The 24,626-nt window shown below is 44.5% G+C and overlaps 2 pseudogenes across 2 annotated transcripts; one reads left to right on the forward strand and one right to left on the reverse strand.

The window, feature by feature from the left end:
- Positions 1–4,621: 4,621 nt before the first annotated feature.
- LOC306662203 (interleukin-17 receptor A-like) lies at positions 4,622–16,298 on the forward strand (annotated as a pseudogene). Its single transcript has 4 exons — positions 4,622–4,686; positions 4,881–4,892; positions 14,580–15,305; positions 15,445–16,298. The product of its transcript is annotated as an interleukin-17 receptor A-like (transcript).
- A 16-nt stretch (positions 16,299–16,314) lies between these two features.
- On the reverse strand, positions 16,315–17,370 carry LOC306661373 (intraflagellar transport protein 25 homolog; annotated as a pseudogene). The gene has a single exon. The product of its transcript is annotated as an intraflagellar transport protein 25 homolog (transcript).
- Between the last annotated feature and the right edge of the window lie 7,256 nt (positions 17,371–24,626).

Here is a 24,626-nt window from a genome sequence, read left to right on the forward strand (position 1 = left end):
ACAGCCAGAGGCTTCGATGCAGAGTGAGGGTCTGAGACCCAGGTGGTTGCTCCGGTCCCCAGGGAATGGAGCAGAGGAGGGCCGCTCAGCAAGGGAGTCCCTTGCAGGGCCAGGCTCCCCAGCTCAGACAGTAGGTCAGGACCCCTGGGAACATCGCATAGGAGGACTTCCCAGTCCAGGTGGTAGTTCTAGACTGAAGGGAACTTCTTGGAGCAGAGGTGACCAGCGAAACTTCTCCACCAGGTGAGTCTTCCCCACTGGGCGAGGTTTTCCCACCAGGGCAGTAGAACCAGAGACACAGGCCCAGATCAGACGTGCCCCAGTCTGCAGTCTAGTCCCACTTTGGCTGACCATCAGTCAATAAGTGGAGGCTCCTCTGCCCACTAATAGGGAATATACCCCACCTGAAGGCCACCACCCCTAGAGGGGCAGCTTCCTAGTGGAGCACTGCATTATCAAGTTCCTCCAAGACTTCAGGCTACTGAAGGCTAAGAGGTGAGTTATTGGAAATTTACAGAGACAATATTAGTCAATAGAGGAAATATGGGAAATATGCAATATCCCAGAGTTTCACTACCAGAGGGGTAGATACCTGAGCAATATGAGAAAACAAGGGAAGAAAATGTCCCAAACAAACCTAGAGAGTATAGCAATAAAACCCAATGACAGCATGGCAGAAGAAATGACAGAAAGGGAGTACAGAATGTTCAGAATGTACATAATTAAAATGATCGGGGAATTAAACGAGAAGATGAAAGAGCAAATGCAGGCATTGAATGATCACACCAATCGATAGTTAAAAGAGCAAATACAGGAAGCAAAAGATCATTTCAATAAAGGGTTAGAGATACTGAGAAAAAAACCAACAGAAATCCTTGAAATGAAGGAAACAATAAACCAAATTAAAAACTCCATAGAAAGCACAACCAATAGGATAGAACACCTAGAAGACAGAACCTCAGACATTGAAGACAAAATAGTTAATCTTGAAAATAAAGTTGACCAAACAGAGAAGATGGTAAGAAATCATGAACAGAATCTACAAGAATTATGAGATATCATGAAAAGGCCAAATTTAAGAATTATTGGGATTGAGGAAGGCTTAGAGAAACAAACCAAAGGAATAAACAATCTATTCAATGAAATAATATCAGAAAATTTCCCAAATCTGAAGAAAGAAATGGAAAATCAACTGCAAGAGGCTTATAGGACTCCAGATACACAAAATTATAACAGACCCACACCAAGGCACATTATAATGAAAATACCATTTACTGAGTTCTCCTTCAAACCTCTCAGTGTCTTTTAAAGTTGTAAAGTTTCCAGCTTGTAACAGTTACTCATAAAATCTCCACTTTCATTTTGCCATCTACCACACCCCTTCCCCTTGGTTAGACAGGATGAAAGAAGGGTGGGAAGATCCCCCAGAGACATCCCCAAAGGTGGAAAGGGAGGGCTGTGTAAGTTTTACTCTCACAAATGAGCCTGGGAAGGTGCCTGGAGCCCAGGAGTGCATGAGTTAAGCTCTTTCTCAGCTGTTATTACCACCTTCTTTCTTTCCACAGGGGCTAGACTGCAGAGTAAAGAAGAGTAAATCCTCTCTTTTGTTCCTCTTGTTGCCTTGTGAATACTTTGATAGTCTTGTGCTGATTTCTGGAAGCACATCTGTAGCCCCTCTGCAAGTTCAGGCTGTAGTGGACCCAGGCACATCCCAGGTGTGGGTAACTGCGCTTCCTATGGAGAATGTGTGAGTACCTGTGCTTCCTATGGAGAATGTGTGAGTACCTGTGCTTCCTATGGAGAATATTCACATGCAGAAGTTGGGAAGTGAGAAACCCTGCTGTCATCTGGATTTTGAAAGTATTCTCTGATGTGCTGCCCTAGTGTACCTTCAAGGCAATTTGATCTGCCATGGATTTCACTGTGAAGTGAGACATCTGTGGTCTGTGGTGTTGGTTGATTTGGTTTTGGTTTTGGTTTTGGTTTTGGTACTGGGTTTTGGACCCAGAGGGCATATACCACTGAGCTACATCTCAGTACAATTTGCTGTTGTCATTGTTGTTGTTTGTTTGCTTTTATGTTTTTGTTTTTGTTTTTGAGATAGTGTCTCACTAAGTTGCTGTGATTGGCCTGGAACTAGTGATCCACCTGTCTTAGACTCCTGAGTTGCTGGGATTACAGGAGTGCATCACGATGCCTGGTTTGGTTTGGTTTTTGTTTTCTGGTGCTGGACATGGAGCCCAGGGCCTCACATATGCTGAACAAACCCTCTACCACTGAGCCACAACCCCAGCCCCTTCGTTTGGTTTCAGTGCAAAGGGGAGGCAAATATTTCGTGTGTCTATGCTGATTAGGGACACTGACATGCACAAATCAGCTCTTACTACTGCCCATGGTCCTGTGCTCCATTTCCAACCCCTGCTTTCTCCTCAAAACCCATCTCCCCAAATTGCCCTTTAGACTCACAGCTTTGTGGTTACCCCAGATCAACCTTAGAAAAGATCAATTGAACAGTAGAGTTGAGGACCCTAGGAGGGTCCCAAGCTGATTATGAGCTGGAAGGTAACAGGCCCTGAATTGTTCCGGAGCTAGTTCTCTGGGCCTGCTGGGGATAGGAAGGATGCCATCTCTGATTATTGCTTCTCCCTGGCTGACCAGTACCTGCCTGGATGACAGCTGGATCCACCAATCCTTTCATCACACTATCCTTTGTGAAAGACCTTCTTTTGCCTAAATTTTTTTTATTGTAAACCAATGGAATACATGTTGTTTCTCTGTTTGTACATGGCGTAAAGGCATACCATTTGTGTAATCATAAATTTACATAGGGTAATGTTGTTTGATTCATTCTGTTATTTTGCCTAAATTTTTATTACCCAGAAAATAAAGGCAAGTGGTTAATTTCATGAAAAATTCCAAATGTTTACTGGAAAAATGGTAGCACATTTGCCAATGTTTTTCCCTTAACTTAGAGGCCAGAACTTATTAAAACATCCCCCAAACCTTTTCAGGGTTAGAGAGTCTGATTACAGATTTGGAAAACTGGGGGCTAAACACAGCCAGCCCCTGCATGGGGTTGGTACTCTCTGAGTCCCCAGCCCAGGTGCTTGCTGCTCCTTCTCTGCAAGAATGTCCAGGACAGTTGTGAGATGCAGCACCAAGCTGCCCCAGCCACAGCAAAGCCTTTGCTGCTGGTCTGTTGTAAAGTGCCACTTGTCCTCATCTAGCTGGGTCACAGCTGTCTGCAAGACAGTGGGCTGAGGCCAGAGAGTGAACTGAAGGGAACAGGAAGTGGGGGGTAAGGTGAGATGGACAGGTCTTCCTTTAGGAGTAGCATGTATAGGACATAGGGAAGTGGCATGCCCAGTTGTTCATGCAGCTGCGTCTGTTTGTCTCCTCTCCTCCCTCTAACTTCAGCTGGCCTCTTCTCCCCTGAGGGTGCAAAGTTGTCTGTCTGCAGCTGAACACCAATGAATGTTTGTGTGGAGAGTTTGAGTTTCTGTCCAAACTAAAACATTACAAGCAGGTAAGAAGACAGCTCCTGAGTAGATTGTGTTCTGATGATACCAGAACCTACTTGTCCCCAAATTTGTATGAGAAGGTACTGGGGGGGAAAGGGGTCTGAGGAATTCAAGATCGCTGCCTCCAGGGAGGATGTGGTGTCTGCTATGAGCCATGCTGGGGACAGATCCTGATGTTCCCACCCCTGCTTTTTTCTCCTTCTGTACCCAGTTATTCATTGTTTTTTATTTGTTCATTTTATTCTATTTTATTTTGATGCTGGTGTTAGAACACAGGGCCTTGTGCATGCTAAGCACACTCCCTACCACTGAGCTGCCCCAGCCCCTTAGCTATTCATTCTTAAAGGAAGTTGAATTGGAAGACCACTTCCACAGCCCTACTGTTACTGAAAGCTCGACCCCAATACCAGTTCATGTCAATTTAATAATGAGGACACAGTTTTGAGAAAAAGGGAAGAAGAAGGTTTATTGCTTTGCTAGCAAAGAAGAAACACAGGAGACTCTAGTCCCAGATGCTGTGGTTCTGCCCATCAGGGAAAACAGAGGGCTTTTAAAGAAGTTCTTCAACGGTTGCACTCCAAGTATGCCTGGCAGGGGCTCCCAGATGTTCCCTGAGGTGAGTTGAAATTCACTTGTTTGGGAGATAGTCACTTCCTAGATCTTTCAATGACAGCTCCTTCCTGTGGAGGACAGACAACTCAAGGTAATCTTGTTCTCTGCCCTGCCCCCCAGTAAGGAAAGGGGAGAGGAGAGAAGAGGAAATGAAAATATAGCCCTTTTAAATAAGCAGCAAGGGTTATATTCAAAAGGTGAAGTGGACTGCTGTTCCTACCTCCTGGGTCTGTAACTTGAATTGATTCAGGGTCTGCCTCCAGGAGGGAAAAACTGCCCAGGCCAAAGCCCTGCTGTGGGTGGGGTGCAAGCAGATGAGTCTTAAGAGTTTGCTGTTTTGCAGTTCACAGCTGGCAGATAAAATGTTTATCTTATTTAGTTAACTGAAAGCAGGGGCTACTGAAGCATGTTCCCTGGACCACCAGTAAAGCCCTTGGGAACTTGTTAGAAACGTGTGTTCCCTAGCCCCCTTCCAAACTTCCATCACCATGCTGACTGCACAGCAGCAGATGTGGCCCAGGGCTAGACAAGAACCCAGCCTCCCAGGTGGGAGGTGAGGCACCTCTTCTTAGACCAACAACTGAGTGTGCTTCGTGTAGGTGATTGCATTAACTTTGACCCATACCTAAAGTGCTGGGTGCAGGGTCAAGGTCTTTAAGGCCCTCTGGACATAAGTGATGGGTTTTGTAATTACTGCTAATAATGAAGAACACCGTTTTCTCTTTTTCCCTCTTTTTCTCATTGCAGTCTCAATTTCAGGTAAGCTCAGACCCCTTCCCATGTGTCAGGGGACATTCCCCAGGGGTCACAGAAGTTCCTGACTGAGACATACCCAGCCAGGCAGACACAGCTGAACCTGAGACTCAGTGTGTCCTGGTGCAGGCCAGAGAGGACAGAGCCAGGGACTGGGAAATAGGGCTGGAGACCCCTACCTGTCACTCATGCTGTCCTACTCACCAGAGTATATCACCCTGTGGGGGCATGGATTTATCATAGGCATCTCCATCCTGCTGTGCTCCATCATCCTGCTGATCTTCATCATCCTGCTGATCATCTACATGACTTGGAGGCCACATAGTAAGGATCAGAGGCTCTGGGGCAGGCATGGGACTTCCCCTGTGATCCTTAATTTTTTCCTATATCCTTCCTTCTCCTTCCTGCTTCAGTATTACCCCTAGTCCTTCTCTGTAAGTCTGGGCTCAGAGGATACCTTTCAATCCAGCTCTGTAATCTCAACCTAGGTAACCATAGTTGCCTCTCTTAAACCAGACAGTGATTCCAGTTGTCAGGAACCTAGAATAAGATGTCTGGCTGACCTGGGCCCAAAGACCAGCTTCACCACAGACTACATGGGAAAGTTACTTAATTCTCTGTGCCTCAGATTTCTCTTTTATAAAATGACAATGTTAATGATACTCACATCATTAGGCTATTATAAGGATTAAGTGGAATAATGCACATGAATTCTTAGCCTACAACCTGGCACATGATATTTGCTTAAGAGTTATTAGTCAGTTATATTAAATTAGTCATTAAAATTAGTATTATTAAAAATCAATGGGTTTGAAGAAACTAGAGAAAATTCCCCTGCATCAGGAATGATCAACCAGGCAGATGGAACAGCCTGTATAACCCCATCCTGAAGCCTCCAAACTTGTACACCGAAGGTCAGGGAGAATAACAAGAAACAGCAGGGTATGATAGAGATGTCTCAGACTCTGAACCCGGAACTCACAGCCGTAGACCCTGCTGTACCTCACAGGCTTTGCAGTCATAGGTAAATGACTTAACAAATCTTAGGTTCCATTTTCTTTTCTGTAGAATGAAATAGTAATGCCTCTCTGTAGTGGAATTAAATGAGATGCCAGGAAGGTGCAAGCTGGTGGCATCAGCAAATAGTAGTTCTTTCTCCCTCTGCACCCCTCTGCTGGTCAAGTGCTAGTCAGGGAGAACATGGGTCATCAGGTTCGGGGACTTGGTTTCTCCCTGCACCTCTGTGACTCCAGGCTGTTTCTTCTTTCATCTGGGAAGCTGTTTCACACTTGTGAGGCAAGCTCCCTACCACTGAACTACCCCCCAGCCCCTTGGTTTGGTTTTACTTCAAGGAGGGAGCACATACTTCAAGTGTCTGAGCTACACTCCCAGCTAGTATGGCATTTCTGACTCTTTCCTGAAGTGCATGTGGTCTTGCTTCTTTTGTTTCTCCTAGACGTTGTATCTGCCCATGACCTGACCCTCCCAACCCCTGAAGCCCAGGAAAGTCTGGCCCATCTGCACAGCCCACCATCTACTCTACATGATTGTACTCCCAAAGTTCATTTCTACTAGTTGCCCTAGCCCACAGAGCCCACCACTTCAAATCTGAAGCTTTATTTTGCTAGATATACTATTTTGGGTTCACATCCATTTGCTTTCAGAGCTTGATATATATTATTTCAGCTCTTATATATATTATTCCTAGCATTTAGGATCTGGGTTGAAAAATCAGCCAAGATACAGATTGGTTTACCTTTAAATGTGATCAGTTGTTTTTCTCTAGCCACTTTTAAAGTTCTATCCTTGGCAATCCAAGATGGCGGACTAGAGGGTGACTGCATCTCCAGTCGCTCCAGAAGCCAGGATTAAAGAAGAGGAGGCATTGAGATACTCGGACTAAAATAGAACCACAGGGTGAGTCTCCCCCACCTGATGAAGCTCGGCTGGGCGGCAGGCCCGGATTCAGGCGGCTTGTTAGAGTAGGGCAGGACAGATAGAGTCTCCGCCAGGAAGCCCTGAGCACTCTGGCGGTGGGCTCCTCCCTCAGGACCAAATTCTACAGCTTCACGGAGCAGGCCCCCCAGTGAGAGCCTTTCTGCACAGAAGCAGCACACGGCCAGCTCCTCGGCCTGCCCACAGGCTGCTTCAGAGACCAGGACAGGGCAGCCAGAGACTTCCACAAGCAACCCGGCTCCCCCTGGCGGGAAGAACATTCTAGGCTGGCTTCTCAGAGCAGACCGACAGTGAGAGCCTTTCTACACAGAGCCAGCCACAAGTCCCCAAGCCAGCGGAGACCTCCAGCCCGCAAGCAGCTGCTGGGACCAGAGTAGGGCAGCCAGAGACCTCTCCAGGTCTCTCTCCCAGGAACCAGTAGCAGGCTAGGGACAGCATTCTTCAGAAGCACTGCAATATCAAGTTCCTCCAAGACTTCAGGCTACTGAAGGCTGGGAGGTGATATACTGGAAATCTACAGGGACACTATAAGCAAATAGAGGAAACCTGCAATATCACACAGTCCCACTGACATCTGACCAATATGAGAAAACAAGGGAAGAAAATGTCCCAAACAAACCTAGATACTGTATCAATAAAACCCAATGACAGCACAGCAGAAGAAATGTCAGAAAGGGAGTTCAGAATGTACATAATTAAAATAATCAGGGAAGCAAACAAGGAGATGAAAGAGCAAATGCAGGCATTGAAGGAGGAGATGAAAGAGCAAATGCAGGCATTAAATGATCACACTAATCAACAGTTAAAAGAGCAAATACGGGAAGCAAGAGATCATTTCAATAAAGAGTTGGCGATACTGAAAAAAAAACAAACAGAAATCCTTGACATGAAGGAAACAATAAACCAAGTTAAAAACTCCATAGAAAGGATAACCAATAGGAAAGAACACCTGGGAGACAGAACCTCAGATATTGAAGACAAAATATTTAATCTTGAAAACAAAGTTGAACAAACAGAGAAGATGGTAAGAAATCATGAACAGAATCTACAAGAATTATGGGATATCATGAAAAGGCCAAATTTAAGAATTATTGGGATTGAGGAAGGCTTAGAGAAACAAACCAAAGGAATGAACAATCTATTCATTGAAATAATATCAGAAAATTTCCCAAATCTGAAGAATGAAATGGAAAACCAAGTACAAGAGGCTTATAGGACTCCAAATATACAAAATTACAACAGACCCACACCAAGGCACATTATTATGAAAATAACTAACATACGAAATAAAGACAGAATTTTAAAGGCCGCGAGAGAAAAGAATCAAATTACATTCAGGGGGAAACCAATAAGAATATCAGCAGATTTTTCAATCCAGACCCTAAAAGCTAGAAGGGCCTGGAATGACATTTACCAAGTCCTGAAAGAAAATGGATGCCAACCAAGAATCTTATACCCAGCAAAACTTACCTTCAAATTTGACGATGAAATAAGATCCTTCCATGATAAACAAAAGCTAAAGGAATTTACAAAAAGAAAGCCGGCATTACAGAACATTCTCAGCAAAATATTCTATGAGGAAGACATGAAAAACAATGATGCAAATCAGCAATGGGAGGAACTAGCCTAAAGGAATAGCCAAATAAAGGAGAAACCAAATCATGTCAAAAAACAAAAATGAGTCAAATGACTTGGAATACAAATCATATCACAATAATAACCTGAATGTTAATGGCCTGAATGCATCAATCAAAAGACATAAACTGGCAGAATGGATTAAAAAGAAAAATCTAACAATATGCTGCCTGCAAGAGACTCATCTCATAGAAAGAGATACCCATAGACTAAAGGTGAAAGGATGGGAAAAAACATACCATGCACACGGACACAGCAAAAAAGCTGGAGTATCCATCCTCGTTTCAGATAATGTGGACCTCAAGCCAAAACTACTCAGAATGGATAAAGAAGGACATTACATACTGCTTAAGGGAAGCATAAATCAGCAAGACATAACAATCATAAATATCTATGCCCCAAACATTGGCTCATCCACGTACGTCAAACAAATCCTTCTCAATGCCAGAAATCAAATAGACCACGACACAATAATACTAGGCGATTTGAACACACCTCTCTCACCGCTGGATAGATCATCCAAACAAAAATTGAATAAAGAAACCATGGATCTCAATAACACAATCAACAATTTAGACTTAACTGATTTATATAGAATACACCATCCAACAAAGAACGAATACACTTTCTTCTCAGCAGCACATGGATCCTTCTCTAAAATATACCATGTTTTATGCCACAAAGCTACTGTAAGCAAATACAAGAAGATAGAGATACTACCTTGTACTCTATCAGATCATAATGGATTGAAATTAGAAATAAATGACAGAATAAAAAACACAAACTTCTCCAATACCTGGAGATTAAATAATATGCTATTATATGATGAATGAATAACAGAAGACATCAGGAGGGAAATAAAAAATTCTTACAAGTAAATGAGAACAAAGACACATCATATCAAAATCTCTGGGACACTATGAAAGCAGTACTTAGAGGAAGATTTATTTCATGGAGTGCATTCAACAAAAGGAGTAGAAATCAAAAAACGACTTAACACTTCACCTCCAAGCCCTAGAAAAAGAAGAGCAGACCAACACCAAAAGTAGTAGAAGACAGGAAATAGTTAAAATCAGAGCCAAAATCAACGAAATTGAAACAAAAGAAACAATTGGAAAAATTAACAAATAATAGTTAATAAACTAATTGGTTGGTTCTTTGAAAAAATAAACAAAATTGATAAACCCTTAGCCACACTAAAAAAAGAGAAAGAGGGAGAAAACTCAAATTACTAAAATTAAAAATGAACAAGGAAATATCACAACAGACACGAGTGAAATACAAAACATAATTAGAAGCTATTTTGAAAATCTATACTCCAACAAAACAGAATACCTCAAAGACATCAACAAGTTTCTAGAGACATATGAATTACCTAAACTGAACAAGGAGGACATACAAACTTAAATAAATCAATTTTAAGCAATGAAATAGAAGAGGTCATCAAAAGCCTACCAACAAAGAAAAGTCCGGGACCAGATGGGTTCTCAGCTGAGTTCTACAAAACCTTTAAAGAAGAGCTCATTCCAATACTCCTCAAAGTATTTCATGAAATAGAAGAGGAAGGAACCCTCCCAAACTCATTCTATGAAGCCAATATCACCCTGATACCTAAACCAGACAGAGACACATCAAGGAAAGAAAATTTCAGACCAATATCCTTAATGAATATCAACACAAAAATTCTCAACAAAATTTTAGCGTATCACATACAAAAATATATTAAAAAGATAGTGCACCACGATCATGTGGGTTTTATCCCAGGGACGCAAGGTTGGTTCAACATCTGGAAATCAATAAATGTCATTCACCATATCAACAGACTAAAAGTTAAGAATCACATGATTATTTCAGTAGATGCAGAAAAAGCATTCAATAAAATACAGCAACCCTTCATGCTCAAAACACTAGAAAAAATTGGGGTAGTGGGAACATTCCTTAACATTGTGAAGGCCATCTACGCTAAGCCCATGGCCAAATCATTCTAAATGGTGAAAAACTGAAAGCACTCCCCCTAAAAACTGGAACAAGGCAGGGATGCACTCTTTCACCACTTCTATTCAACATCATTTTTGAGACTCTAGTCAGAGCAATTAGACAAACCAAAGAAATTCAAGGGATACGAATTGGAAAAGAGGAACTCAAACTATCCCTGTTCGCTGATGACATGATTATATATTTAGAGGAACCTGGAAATTCCACCAGAAAACTCTTAGAAATCATAAGTGAATTCAGTAAAGTAGCAGGTTACAAGATCAATGCTCATAAATCCAATGCATTTTTATACATAAGTGGTGAATCTTCAGAAAGAGAAATTAGGAAAACTACCCCATTCACAATAGCATTGAAAAAAATAAAATACTTGGGAGTCAATCTCACAAAAGAGGTGAAAGATCTCTACAATGAGACTAAAGAACACTAAAGAAAGAAATTAAAGAAAACCTCAGAAGATGGAAAGATCGCCCATGTACATGGATAGGAAGAATTAATATTGTCAAAATGGCCATACTACCTAAAGTGCTATATAGATTCAATGCAATTCCAATTAAAATCTCAATGATGTACCTTACATAAATAGAGCAAACAATTATGAAATTCATCTGCAAGAATAAGAAACCCAGAATAGCTAAAGCAATACTCAGTAGAAGGAGCGAAGCAGGGGGTATCGCAATACCAGATCTTCAACTCTATTACAAAGCAATAGTAACAAAAACGGCATGGTATTGGTACCAAAATAGACAGGTAGATCAATGGTACAGAATAGAGGACACGAACACAAACCCAAATAAATACAATTTTCTCATACTAGACAAAGGTACCAAAAATATGCAATGGGGAAAAGATAGCCTCTTCAACAAATGGTGCTGGGAAAACTGGAAAACCATATGCAACAGAATGAAATTAAACCCCTATCTCTCACCCTGCACAAAACTCAACTCACAATGGATCAAGGACCTCGGAATCAGACCAGAGACCCTGCATCTTATAGAAGAAAAAGTAGGCCTAAACCTTCAACTTGTTGGCTTAGGATCAGACTTCCTTAACAGGACTCCCATAGCACATGAAATAAAAGCAAGAATCAATAACTGGGATAGATTCAAACTAAAAAGTTTTCTCTCAGCAAAGGAAAGTATCAGTAATGTGAAGAGAGAGCCTACAGAGTGGGAGAATATCTTTGCCACTCATACTTCAGATAGAGTGCTAATTTCCAGAATCTATAAAGAACTTAAAAAACTCTACACCAAGAATACAAATAACCCAATCAACAAATGGGCTAAGGAAATGAACAGACACTTCACGGAAGAAGATGTACAAGCAATCAACAGATATATGAAAAATTGTTCAACATGTCTAGTAATAAGATAAATGCAAATCAAAACTATCCTAAGATTTCATCTCACCCCAATTAGAATGACGATTATCAAGAACACAAGCAACAATAGGTGTTGGCGAGGATGTGGGGAGAAAGGTACACTCATACATTGCTGGTGGGTTTGCAAATTAGTGCAGCCACTCTGGAAAGCAGTGTGGAGATTCCTCAGAAAGCTTGGAATGGAACCACCATTTGACCCAGCTATCCCACTCCTTGGCCTATACCCAAAGGACTTAAAATCAGCATACTACAGAGATACAGCCACATCAATGTTCATAGCTGCTCAATTCACCATGGCCAGATTGTGGAACCAACCTAGATGTCCTTCAGTTGATGAATGGATAAAGAAACTGTGGCATATATATACAATGGAATATTACTCTGCCATGGAGAATGATGAAATTATGGCATTTGCAGGCAAATGGATGAAATTGGAGAATGTCATGCTAAGTGAGATAAGCCAATCTCAAAAAAGTAAAGGACGAATGATCTCACTGATAAGCGGATAAGGACATATAATGGGGGTAGGAGGTGTTAGCGTTAGGGTTAGTGTTAGGTTTAGGGTTATGGATAAGGAGGGTGGTAAGAATGGAGTAAGGAAGCACTGTATAGAGGGATAAGAGGGGTGGGAGGGGTGGGAGGGGTGGGGGGAAGGAAAAAAATAACAGAATGAATCAAACAACATTGCCTTATGTAAATTTATGATTTTTAATAAAAAAATGGGAAAAAAGTTCTGTTCTTTTTCGGTATGTTAGGCATTTCCATAGTAATGTGTTTTGGAGTGAGTCTGTTTTAGTTTTGTATATTTGGAGTTCTGTATGCCTCCTGTACTTGATTTTCCATTTCATTCTTAAGGTTTTGGAAATAGTCTGATATTATTTCATTGAAAAGATTATACATCCCTTTTAGTTTATATTTCAGAACATTCATGTATCCTGATGAATATTAAGTTTGACCTTTTAATGTTATCCCGTATTTCATGAAAATTATGTTTATGATCTCTTGAAAATGTTTTTCCATGGTCAACCTTGTTTTCTAGATTACATATTTTGTCTTCATTTTCTGAAACTGTCTTTGAAGTGATCTAGTCTACGGGTGATGCTGTCCACTGAATTTTTAATTTGGTTCATTGATTCCTTCATTTAGAGGATTTCCAATGGATTCTTCTTCAGCATCTCTATTTTCTTACTATAGTGACCTTTCACTGCTTGTATTTTCTCTCTAATTTCACTTCTTAACCATCTTTTACCTCATAGATCAGTTTAACTATAAACTTTCTAAGTTCCATCTCTGACATTTCCTCCACTGTGGTGTCAGTGGAGTCTGTTGTTGAGTACTTCAACATATTGGCTCAGAAACTGACTTCCTTAACAAGACTCCTAAATCACAAAATAATAAAATTTAAAAATCAATAAATGGTACAGCATCAAACTGAAAAAACATCTTTGTATCAAAGGAAACAAGAGCATGATAAGAGAGCCTACAGAATGGGAGAAAATCTTTGACACCTGAACTCTGGGCATTATTTTCCAGGATATACAAAAAACTCAAGAAAAATAATACCAAAAAAAAAAAAAGACAAACAAACAAATAACCCAATCAATAAATGGGCAAAGGAACTAAACAGACACTTCACAAAGAAATATCGATGATCAACAAATATGTTTTGAAGTCAGAATGGCAATTATCAAGAATACAAGCAGCAATATTGTGAGGATGTGAGGGAAAAGTGTACACTCATACGTTGTTAGTTGGACTGCAAATTAGTACAACCACCCTGGAAAGCAGTATGAAGATTGCTCAAAATCTAAAAATGGAACCACCATATGACCCAGCTATCCCACTCCTCAGTATATATCCAATGAATTAAAAATCAGTACACTACAGTGATGCAGCCACATCAATGTTTATAGCAGTACAATTCACAATAGCTAAGCTATAGAACCAACCTAGGTGCACTTCAACAGATGAATGGATAAAGAAATTTTGGACAATGGAATATTACTCAGCCATAAAAAATGGCATTATGATATTTTCCAGTTAATGGATGGATGTGGAGACTATGATGCTAAGTGAAATAACCCAATTCCAATAAACCAAAGATCAAATGTTTTCACTGATATGTAGAAGCTAAACCACAATTAAGAGGTTGGGGAAGAAGAGATGTTCAGTAGATTAGATAAAGGGGAATGAAGGGAAAGGAGGAGGGGTAGGAATAGGAAAGAGAATATATCTAACATTATTTTCCTATGTACACATATGAAAAACCTAAGAGAATCCCACAATTATGCCCACCCAAAAAAATGGGATCCTAATTAGAATAAGATATATTCCATGCTTATATAATTTTATCAAATGAATTCTACTGCCATGTATAACTAAAAAGAACCAATAAAAAAAAAAGAGCTGAAAAATAAATTAAGAAAGTTCACTGTTTCTGATCAACCCCTGTGGTACTGAAATGGCCCTCAACCTCCTGGAAAACAAGTCATCTCAGAAGTAGGGGTCATGATCTTGGAGGGCAATCCACAGTCATCATTCTGCCTGGCATGGTGATGCATGCCCATAATCTCAGGTACTCAGGAGGCTGAGGCAGAAGGAATGCAAGTTCAAGGCCAGCCTCAGCAACTTAGTGACCAACTGTCTCAAAATATATTTTTTAAAAAATTATGTGACTCAGTGGTAGTGCTCTTGCCTATCATGCATCATGCCCTGGGTTGAGTCTTCAGCACTGAAAAAATAATTCCATGCTCTTGAAGCACCCAGACCAAGTGGCAGTCCACTCTGGGCTGAGATGAACCCACTATCCAACTACAGTGTGACCTCTGAAAGCCTACTTGGGACCTTGTCACTGCAGCCGTGAACATGATCTTGCCAGACTTCAAGAAGCCAGCCTGCTTTGGCACCTACATCATCTGCTACTTCACTGGCATCAGCAGTGAGAGCGATGTCCCCAACCTCTTCAACATCACCTCCAGGTACCTGCTTATGGACAAGCTTGAGGAGGTTTATTTCCGGATCCAGGACCTGGAGATGTTTGAACCTGGCCGGATGCACCGCCTCCAGGAGCTCACAGGGGAAAACTACCTGCAGAGCCCCAGTGGCTGGCAGCTCAAGGAGGCCATGGAGAAGTTCCGGGAGTGGCAGACTCAGTGTCCTGACTGGATGAGCAGGAGAACCTTTGCTCCCCTGATGACCAGGACCTCCCATCCCTGGATGAAGAGGTGTTTGAAGAGCCGCTGCTGCCATCAGGGAGTGGGATTGTCAGGCAGAAGCCCCTGGTGCGGGAACCTGGCTCTGAGGGCTGCCTGGTGGTAGATGTACGCATGGGTGAGGAAGGAAGGGGAATAACAAGGCTGGGACCCCAATTGCAGCCCCAGGGGGAGCTGGCAACCCAGGCCATTCAGACAGTGGTGCTGCCTGGAGAGCAGATTCCTGCTGCTTGTGCAGTGGAGCTGGTTCCTCATGTATATAATGTATATATTTTTAGTTGTCAATGAATCTTTTGTTTATCTGTGGTGCTGAGTATCAAACTCAGGGCCTCACACATGCCAGACAAGTGCTCTACCACTGAGCCACATCTCCAGTCCTGAGCTGGTTCCTCCTGCTGATGGGAGCAGTGTAGCCAGCCGGCTGGCCTTGGTGGAGGAGGGCAAGGCCTTCCTGCTGCAGGAGGACCATGGCGTCCAGAGAAACAGCGCCCCCTTCCTCCCTGAGGACTCACCTCTCTGCAGCAGTCCAGTGGCATCACCTGGCCACCTCCTGGATGACGTGAGGGAGCAGGCAGAGGGCTTGATGCTCTCGCTTCTGCAGCAGAGTCTGAGTGGCCAGGCCCAGGGTGCTTGGGAAGGTCCTGCACTGGTCCTCAAGGACCCCTCCATACCCAGGGAGGAGGAGCAGCGGCAACCTGTGCAGTCAGACCAAGTGGCAGTTCACTCTGGGATAAGATGAACCTACTTTCCAACTACAGTGTGACCTCTGGGAAATGGAGGAGGAAGAGCAGGACCTGGGGAGGTCAGCTGAGCAGCTGTCTCCTGAGCTTTTGCAGGATCAGAGGAGCCTCCAGCAGCAACTTTTCTTCCAGGATCTCCAGAAGAACTCTGACTGAGACAGTGTGGAGTCAGAGAGGCTGGCTACGGAAGAGCAGGCCACCTCCAAAGGCCTCCCAGGTCCCAAACCTTGAAAGGGTATGTGTGTGCATGTGGGTGTAACATGTGTACATGGATGTGTATATGTGTGTATGTGAAGAGTCTGCTTTAAAATGCAGGTATCTTATCAGGCGTGGTGTCATGAACCTATAGTCCCAGCTACCTGGGAGTCTGAGATGGGAAGATCAGTTGAGCCTAGGAATTCAGGACCAACCTGGGTGACATAGCAAGACCCTATCTCAAAAATAAATTAAGTAAAATAAAACGTAGTCATCCTGATTCTGATCCTAGTACCCCTCCTTAGCTTTCCTTTATGTGACCATCTGGTCATCTGTGTCCCCACAAGAATCCACAACCCATTCCCAGGAGCTCATGACTGAGTCATTCAGCATTTATTTGGCACCTACTATGTGTCAGGCCTTTGGGATAAAAAAGTATATTGCACATGCCATGACCTTGGTCACCAAGGAGCTTGACATCTAGTGAGAACAAAAATTAGCAAACAGGGACTGGGGATGATCAAACAAGGTATAAAGACTAAATAGAGAACTGCCCACACTGAAAATACAGAGCTCATGTTCTGGCAGTCAGTCAGTGGGAGGGCTGGGGTCCAGCATTCCTCAGGGCTGGCTGGCTGGACCCTGGGGCTGAAGCCCCCTGAGCTCAGGAAGTACTGGGGAGTGGGGCAGAGTGAGGTGAGGTGTGGGCCAGAGGGATGCAGTGAAAATCTAGACAGGCCCTTTGTGAGCAGGGAATGTGTGCCACTGTGTACTTAAATGTCTAAGGTTCAAGAGAACATCTGAGGAGAAACTCAGGCACTGAGTTTGAAGGCATTGTTCCTGAAGACATTTTTGGGGTAGGCAGGAGCTAAATAACACACAGAGAAGCCTCCAACCGTGGCCACATGTGCTCTCCACTCTGGGTGACCCTCATGTCCCTCCCAGCTTCAGCATTTTATTATAATTACTAAGAAAGATTTGAGACTACCATTCGCTCTGCAGAAATGCTATGCACCATGCAAAATGTTTGAAGGCCGATGTAATTATGAATCTCAGATAAGTAGAGAAGCCATCATGAGCCACAATTTCTTCATTTTAAATGGCTCCTCTGTACAAAATCATTTACAATACACTGATCAAACTCAACTGGCTCTTTAGATATGCTCTTTTCAATCTTCAAGGTCCATACTAAGTAACTTTTAGATTTTAAACTTTTCAATCTTTACATGTTTTCAAAAACAAAGACCTCCAGGGGAACATTCTGGTAGTGGTCCAAAATGTTTTTGGATTCCCATCAATAATATTTTTCATCAAGTGATGTGGCAAAATCACTTCAGCCCCTTCAGAGCTCCACAGAGATCAACTTTTCTCATCTTCAAGTGTTTAGCCTTCCATTTTCTGGCCAACTGCCCTGCCAACCTTCTTGCCTGGGTCTCAGGGTACTTCTGGCAAATGGACCATCCTGCTTATCCTCCAGCATCTTTATTGAGCTATAATTCATGTACCACACAAGTCACAATTGACCCTGTGCAACTCAGTGACTTTTAGTATATTCAGAATTTGGCAACCATCAATACAATCAATTTTAAAACATTTTTATTACCTAAAATGAAACACATCACCCCAAGGTTTGGGAGCGATGATGGAACCCAGGGTCCTCATGCATGCTAGGCCTATGCTCTACCACTGAGTTACACCCTCAGCCCTAGGTCTTAAAAAGCTTTCTTTAGTCACTGAAACATCACCTGACAGTCTGAGTTGAGATCCCTAAAGTGAGAGTACAATGCATTTTATTTAGTTCCTGCTTACCTTTAAAAATTAAATAGGGCACAAGCAGGATGATAATGTTAGGATTCAGTGGGTGGTTTTAATTCTATAATGTATAGACTTTGAAGTTAGGATCTTCCCATCCTAAATAAATCAGAAGAATTGGAGGCCCTGTCCTGCCCTAGCATTGTCAACACTCTGGCTGTGACCTCCTGAATTGAGGAGGCAAAGGAGAGGGGACCTTGCTTTTGGGTTGAGAGTTTCCATCACCCTTGGCCTTCTGACCTCCCCCTACCCCCAACCATTTGAAAAGCTCTGTTGGGAAGAGGAAACTTTCACTAGGTCTGAAGGCAGGTGCATCCTTCTGCACCCCTTTGGAAAAAACTCTTTGGAGGGAAATAGCAGTAAACAGTGAGGGAGCCACTGATGAAGATAGGGTGAGGAAGTAGACTGGGAAAAGCGAGTAAGCAGGTGCTCAAGTAGCAGCACCATGGCTTTCCAGCCTCAGCTCCACCAGGGTGAAGCTCTCCAATATGTCCAGACACATGCCCAGGAAGTAACCAGTGGCTGTGGTGCTGTTGAGGTCACAACAGCAGGGGTCCAGCCAAGCCCGAGGGCACATAGCCTCCCTAATGGCCCACACCATGCTGTAGAGCAGGGGATCAACAGCGCCTTGGTAAGAGGGAAACCCGTGGTGTCGACAGGAGCAAGCAACTGGAGGAGGTCTATGATGGACGTGCCCAGGATACGCATTACCTTAGGTGTGAAGGCAAGATGAGCCAAGCTAGACCAGGGTCCCCTAGTTAGCCACACATCTTGACTTTGGCCACGCCCCCATAGTCTGAGGAGATGGTGGGCAGATGTAGAGGTGGCTGAGGTATGGTGGTGGTGCTGATGGTAGCGGCCTCTAGCTGTTCTTGACAAAGAATAGACCACCACCACCAGGGCGGTGGCGATCCAGGATCATCAGTAAGGTCTAGGTTCAGCCGACTGCCCTGCGCCAGCACAACCACCATGGACAGCGCCTTGTAGCCCCGCCACAAGAAGGGCTGAGGGCACAACCGCTCCAGCAGCTGCAGCAGCAGCAACCGAAAAAGCAGGGGGCACCGCAGACCTTCACCGCTCAGACTGCACTCACTGCCAACGTGTCCCGGTTTCCCAGTCGCGTAGCTCCAGCGGAAGTCTGCCACTGTCGTGCTTCAGAAAGGAGTGAAGGAGGAGACCGCAACGCCAGTGGCCCGGCAACCGGTGACCCGCCCGGACGTCTCCCTGAGCCTGGGGCCCCAGGAGCTCGGTGGCGGTGGCCAGTGACAGCAGCTTGCAGATACTGATGCTCTGGTCTTCGTCCTCTCGTTCTGAGCCTGTGTTGCTGCTCGGGGAACCCAAGTCGCCGCCTAACTCCCCAGCTGGTGCTGGTGCTGCTGCCACCCGAGAATCTGGCCTGAGTGAATCCCCACCAACTTAATGGGGACTGCAGCCACGCGGCGGTGGGAAAGAAGGAGCAAGGTGAGGACTAGATCCAGCGAGGTTAGTGGAGCACAGAATATACTGCCCTCTGAGAGGCTCGGTGCGGGGGCTGCCCAGCTACTCCCTCCCTACAAAACTTAACGCGGGCTAGGCAGTGGAGGGGAGAATCCAGCCGCGCCGCCTCCTCCCCAGCGGCCAGGATTCTAACACCTGTCAGGCTCAGGTGGCGCGGCAAGATCCCAACTAGATCCTCGACCGGGCGAATTGAGTCCTGGATGGCTGAGAGCTGGGGTAGGCAGGGAACTGAGCCCACCGTGGTGGTGGGGAGCGAACCCAAAAAGCGAGCTGGCAGCGGGGAAACCAGGACTGGATTCAAAGGGGAGAGGAGGAGATATCAGAAGAGGAGAAAGTCTGGCTACGTGGATCAGCAGGAAAAAAAGAAAAGGGGAGTGATGAGGCATCAGAGTTGGGGTGGAGAGCTCTGTGGACCCAAGGATGGGAAGGAAGGAGCAGGTAGCTGCCAGAATGAGGAGGACAGATCAGGTTGGGGTTGACACCAGGAGGACATAAGGGAGCACCGGATTCCTAAAGCACCTGGAGTTCCACCACTTGAATCCCTGAAACATCAGTGGCTGGATGGCCTTACTCTCATTGTAGACAGAACCTCCAAGCATCAGGCTCAAGTGACAGATTCAGGCTTCTGCACCTGCTCAGTGCAGCTCCCATTGCAGTCAGCAGCAAGACAGCTGCTCGCCCCTCACTCCAATCATTGCCCTTCCCTTGGGCCATCCTGCCTCTCCTTAAAGCACTCAAAAACACATGGAACAGTCAGGCAATACAGATTTTTTAAACACAGCCCCAGACATATGTTCTACACATTCATGCACCCAGCATTGGATTCTGAGTCATCCTCAGGGAAGTTCCAATTACCAGTTGATCAGGAAGTGACCTGAATATAATTGCTTGGGAAGAGAGAATGAGTGAAAGGATTGGTCAAGAGGCCCCAGTGACATAGGTCTTTTGGAATCTATTCTTAAAGGTTTTGAGCAGGAGTTGGAAGTAATAGGAAGATGTATCCAGCAGAGAGAAAACAAAGGGTCATTAAGACACATGGGCACCTGAATAAAAACCAAGGCTCAATGTGGAAGCCAGGGAATGATACAGCCTGCCAAAGCAGAGAGAAGGAACAATGAATGGACCATGTTAGTCACCCTGCACCAACAAGTTCAGGAGTTCATACTGACTTACCCACATGGGCATCAGTCATGGCAGGGGCTACATATCCAGGCAGCAACTCGAGAAGGAAGAAGGTATGGCTGCCTTTAGGGGTTGTGGGGGAAGGAAATGACTAGAACATTTGGGTCTCAAGAAAGATCTGGGGCTCCTATACAAGCCCAATTGAAGCTAGGCAGGAAGCTTGCCTGTGCTTTCCTCCTCCTCCACATCCTCCAGGTTGTTCCTTGCCCTGGTTTCATTATTTTAAAGTTGTGGCCACTGGATTCATCTTGGTAACACTACTCAGCACAAGAGAAGTAATGCAGTGGGACCACAGTGGTTACTTGCCCAGTTTCTGCCTCTTGAATAAGGATCAGTTTCATCCAAATCTGCTTTGCCTAGCCTCTTGGAGATCAGTCTGCACAACTAATCCATGGTAGAGTCGGGATTTAGAACTCTTGACCTGCACTATTTCCCTTTCTCCTTGGTGCAGGCAACCTTTGAAAAGTTCTATGTCTAGTCACACAAGGTAAAGCCAGGTGTAAGAATGAGAGCAAGTGGATTGGAGCCCCAACTCTGCCATTTAACTGTTTGAGTGATGTTATCCCAGTTATTTTACCTGAGCCTCAGTTTAAAACTTACATTAAATGGGTTATTGTGAGTATTGAGAGATCATGTGTGCAAGGAGGTTGGCCCAGGTTATGGTTCAGAGTATATACTCAGTTAAAGGTAGCTAGTGGTACCATAATTCTGCTCAGTTCGCATCTTAGCCTCCCAGGGGGCATTTACCCATAGTATGGGTCCCCAATGGCTGCTATCTGAGCTGGATTCCTTCCTGAGGCCACATTCAGAGTTCTGCTCCCCTACAGCTCTGCATTTCCATCAGTGCCAAGGAGCAAAGTTGTTGTCATTAGGAGAATTGGTCCTTGAAGTTGAGCTTAACAGACCTCATGGTGTGAGATTCAGTCATGCCAACTGGTGCCAAATTGTGGATGGGTTGGTGGGACATGTAGGTGCACAGCCACCCACACGGAGCAGAGTGGAAAATAAGAACTTGGCACACACAGCCTTCAATCATGGGTGCACATCATGGTACCTTTGGCAGATAACAGAGATGAGCCTATAATTCCTATAATTCCTTCAATTTCTACTTGGGAAGCTAAAGCAAAAATCAAAACCCCAGAAAGAAAGAACTCTTATGTCAAAAACTTCAAGAAGAAGAAAATCAAATATCTATATGAGAGGCTTTTTCCACGGGGCGATCCAAGATGGCAGACTAGAGGGTGACTGCATCTCCAGTTGCCCCAGAACCCAGGATTCAAGAAGGGGAGGCATTGAGAGTCTCGGACTGAAATAGAACCACGGGGTGAGTCTCCCCCACCCAGCGAAGCTCAGCTGGGCGGCAGGCCCGGATTCGAGTGGCTCATTAGAGTGGGACAGGGCAGATAGCGTCTCCCCCAGGCAGCTCGGTGCAGTCTGGCGGTGGGCTCCGCCCACAGGGACAGATCCTCCAGCCTCTCGAACAGGCCCCCCAGTGAGAGCCCTTCTGCACAGAAGCAGCGCGGCCAGCTCCGGCCCGCCCCGCTGCCAGCTCCGGCCCGCCCGCAGGTTGCTTCAGAGACCAACACAGGGCGCCAGGGACTCCCCCAAGCAGCCCAGCCCCCTCCGGTGGGAAGCGCCTCTCTAGGCTAGCTTCCCCCGGCAGACCGCCCAGTGAGAGCCTCTCGACGCAGAGCCAGCCACAAGTCCCCAAGACAGCGGAGATATTCGACACGCAAGCGACTTCTGGGACCAGGGCTGGGCAGCCAGAGACCTCTCCAGGCAGCATTGTCCCCCTCCAGCTGCAGGCTTTTTCCACGGGGCGATCCAAGATGGCGGACTAGAGGGTGACTGCATCTCCAGTCGCCCCAGAACTCAGGATTCAATAAGGGGAGGCATTGAGAGACTCAGACTAAGATAGAACCACGGGGTGAGTTTCCCCCACCCAGCGAAGCTCAGCTGGGTGGCAGGCCAGGATTCGAGTGGCTTATTACAGTAGGACAGGGCAGATAGCGTCTCCCCCAGGCAGCTCTATGCAGTCTGGCGGTGGGCTCCACCCACAGGGACAGATCCTCCAGACTCTCGGAACAGGCCCCCCAGTGGGAGCCCTTCTGCACAGAAGCAGCGGGGGCCAGCTCCGGCCCGCCCCGCTTGCAGTGATTGAAGTGCAAACTCTGATCACTTATGTTGACCTGAAGGAAGCCCTTGAAAAAAGGAAGCTGTTTGCTTGTGAGGAGCACCCATCACATAAGGCGGTCTGGAACGTTCTTGGAAACCTGTCTGAGATCCAGGGAGAAGTCCTCTCATTTGACGGAAATCGATCTGATAAGAACTATATTCGGCTGGAGGAGCTGCTGACCAAGCAGTTGCTGGCCCTGGATGCTGTGGACCCGCAGGGAGAAGAGAAGTGTAAGGCTGCCAGGAAACAGGCCGTGAAGCTCGCTCAGAACATCCTCAGCTATCTCGACCTGAAATCTGATGAGTGGGAGTACTAAAATGCCCGAGATCTCAGGTTGATTTTGATGGTTTTGCACTTTATATAGACTTCTATGTATTTATAGAGAGCTTTCAGTTCACGGAGCCTATATGTGATTTATACATGCATATCTCAATCTCAGTATTTATGATTTAAGCAAATTATATTCAGTATCTCTGCTGCTCTTGATGTTGCAAAACAAATGTCATTACAGCACATTAACTTTTCCATTTGGATCATTATCCAAACGATGTGGTGTGGTTTGTTTGATTTGTGTTTATTTTGTTTTGTGTGTTTTTATTCAGAACATGAGATAAAGACAGCATTTGTAAGTTTTTAAGTGGGTTGTACAAGTATAACATGCAGAAATTTCACAAGCTAGGAATAGATGGAACCTTTTTTTTTTATATTGTAAACAAATGGGATACATTTTGTTTCTCTGTTTGTACATGGCGTAAAGGCATACCATTTGTGTAATCATAAATTTACATAGAGTAATGTTGTTTGATTCATTCTGTTATTTTTTCCCTTCCCCCCACCCCTCCCACCCCTCTTTACCCTCTATACAGTCCTTCCTTCCTCCATACTTGCCCCCCTCCCTAACCCTAACTCTAACCCTAACACTAACCCTTCCCTCCCCCCCATTATGTGTCATCCTCCACTTATTAGCGATATCATTCGTCCTTTGGCTTTTTGAGATTGGCTTATCTCACTTAGCATGATATTCTCCAATTTCATCCATTTGTCTGCAAATGCCATAATTTTATCATTCTTTATGGCTGAGTAATATTCCATTGTATATATATATACCACAGTTTCTTTATCCACTCATCAATTGAAGGGCATCTAGGTTGGTTCCACAGTCTGGCTATTGTTAATTGAGCAGCTATGAACATTGATGTGGCTGTGTCTCTGTAGTATGCTGATTTTAAGTCCTTTGGGTATAGGCCAAGGAGTGGGATAGCTGGGTCAAATGGCGGGTCCATTCCGAGTTTTCTAAGGAATCTCCACACTGCTTTCCAGAGTGGCTGCACTAATTTGCAGCCCCACCAGCAATGTAGGAGTGTACCTTTCTCCCCACATCCTCGCCAACACCTGTTGTTGCTCATGTTCTTGATAATCGCCATTCTAATTGGGGTGAGATGGAATCTTAGGGTAGTTTTGATTTGCATTTCTCTTATTACTAGAGATGTTGAACATTTTTCCATATGTTTGTTGATTGCCTGTAGATCTTCTTCTGTGAAGTGTCTATTCATTTCCTTAGCCCATTTGTCGACTGGATTATTTGAATTCTTGGAGTAAAGTTTTTTGAGTTCTTTATAGATTCTGGAGATTAGTGCTCTATCTGAAGTATGATTGGCAAAGATATTCTCCCATTCTGTAGGCTCTTTCTTCACATTGCTGATAGTTTCCTTTGCTGAGAGAAAGCTTTTCAGTTTGAATCTATTCCAGTGGTTGATTCTAGCTTTTATTTCTTGTGCTATGGGAGTCCTGTTAAGGAAGTCTGATCCTAGACCAACAAGGTGAAGATTTGGACCTACTTTTTCTTCTATAATCTGCAGGGTCTCTGGTCTGATTCCAAGGTCCTTAATCCATTTTGAGTTTAGTTTCGTGCATGGTGAGAGATATGGGTTTAGTTTCATTCTGTTGCATATGGATTTCCAA

Source organism: Sciurus vulgaris (assembly GCF_902686455.1).
Source record: "Sciurus vulgaris genome assembly, chromosome: 5".
Taxonomy (NCBI): Eukaryota; Metazoa; Chordata; class Mammalia; order Rodentia; family Sciuridae; genus Sciurus; species Sciurus vulgaris.